General features: G+C 41.4%; 1 long non-coding RNA gene across 1 annotated transcript in view; it reads right to left on the bottom strand.

The window, feature by feature from the left end:
- LOC118765398 overlaps positions 1–1,664 on the bottom strand; it is a 12,772-nt gene extending 11,108 nt beyond the window's left edge. Inside the window, exon 1 of the long non-coding RNA XR_005001258.1 lies at positions 1,653–1,664. This is a non-coding gene — a long non-coding RNA (uncharacterized LOC118765398). The remainder of the gene's footprint in view (positions 1–1,652) is intronic.
- Between the last annotated feature and the right edge of the window lie 349 nt (positions 1,665–2,013).

A 2,013-nucleotide genomic window follows, 5' to 3' on the forward strand; every position in this document is an offset into this window, starting at 1 on the left:
CGATTTGCTCGAGTAAAGGCGGTGCTCCGGCATGGCCGCAGTCAAATGACTGAAACATGTAAAAAAGAGTAAAAAAAAGAGTAAAGAGTATATTAAATATAACTATGTTTTTCGGGATATAAGTGATAACAGTCACGAGTTGGTATCTTTTGAGTGGTGCTTTCGGGGCACCTGAAAATTTGTGAGGCCACAGCCTCGTTGCAGCGTAAACAGTGTTAGTTTCAAGTCTACTGTATAATGCTCTTTACATTTAGGGTACCGATCTAACATCGAGGTCCTCGAAGATTACCATTATGTATAGAACTAAACTATTTTGTACAATCTGCAATTCCATACGATCAGAATCGAGTGAATAACGTGTGTACCTCGTAATCAGTCAGGAAAACAAATCTATTTTGTTTTGAATCCTATATCTGATTGAATTAAGTAAATAACCTTGCTTGTAAAAAGACATATTAGGCAGACAAGAAAGGAGGACAGGATATATTTTCTTTTGTTCTGAAAACATGCTGTTGCTTTCTAGTTGTGAAGCAGCCGCAACAACAAAACTGGTGGGACCAAGGCCTCGAAATCATCATACAAGTCACACAGTAAGATCTCAAAATTACACCCACCTTAATAAAGTTACTAGATTGCACAGGCCTCCGAGTCATGGTGGAGCGTCGAAGGCCCTGATGTTACAAATGCGGTCAAAAGGGCCACATTAGAAACTGTTGCGAATTGGATAACCCACAAACGGGCCATCCTCCACCAGACGTGCCTCCAAAGCACCTGGACAAGGAAACCAACGCCAACCCAATACCACCGCAAGCCCCTCGCAGACATCAAAGCGTGCAAGACCCCAAAGTATAACATCAACAAACCAAACCCGTCACCATCCAGCACAAGCACTACCACAAAAAGGCAAGGCAACCCCACAACTGATCAGAAATGGGAAGTGGCTATAAAAAAAAAGGAAAAGAATATACACTTTTTCAACCACCACCGCCCCACATCCACACACACCACAATACATGCACACACCCACACACACCACAATACAAGCACACACCCACACACACACCTGAGCCTCATACTCTAGAATCTGTCATCGACATCACGATAACCAACACAAAGAACACACAATTAACATAACGCATAAACGAAAATCCCTGCATATCAACTTCCAACGCTACCTCCTCACATTCACAAATTCCTGAACACATCCAATTAATAAAACTTGACTCATTTATACACAGAACTAAAAGAACAATATCCTAATGACATTGGAACATTACAATTAATGTTTACTAAATACATTCACCGGAACTTAATCAACGACACCCCACAAGCCACGACGGGAGGTGGGGAAAAATCTAAACCCTCCCCAATCTCCAAAACTCAACAAAGAACCTCATACAGGATACACCGGCAGAAGAGGATAAATCCACATCACCTAATAAAGAATTAATTTTTTTCCTAAACACCCATAAAAAATATTTCTTTATAGTTATCAAATTTTGTGTAGATAAAAGCTCACTTCCTCCATCAGATTGACATTACCTGTACAGGTGCAACGGATGTCACATGTCAGAAGTCGAAAGGATCGTGGAGCAATCATTATTATTATTCCTTTGCCTAGTGGCTGTAGCGAAAGAGGTGATATGGTGGACCCGTCTGAAAGGGCTAAGGTCAGACACTTTCCTCTTTGGCCAAGGCCTCATCAACTTTTTCAAGTTTCACTTGAAAAGGAAGATGAGAGTAGAGAGGGAAGTGCTGTCTGGTAGCAAGTTTATTGAAAGGTGGGTGATGTCGCAAGAATGTCCAGTATGAACGGACCAATTCTGAGGATGCACCTGTAAAAAATTAAAAGGAAATACAAAAGGAGAAAAGGGCTCTCTACCCACCTTTAGACCAGGCTCTCGTGGCTTTTATGGGGTTTTCCACGAGTAACCTTTCGAAGCGCCTCTCCCTATTGGGAGTTTTAATTGTTACTTATATTTCGTTGTTATCCTGCTTTTGTACACGGACTTT

Source organism: Octopus sinensis, linkage group LG11 (genome assembly GCF_006345805.1).
Source record: "Octopus sinensis linkage group LG11, ASM634580v1, whole genome shotgun sequence".
NCBI classification, from domain to species: Eukaryota; Metazoa; Mollusca; class Cephalopoda; order Octopoda; family Octopodidae; genus Octopus; species Octopus sinensis.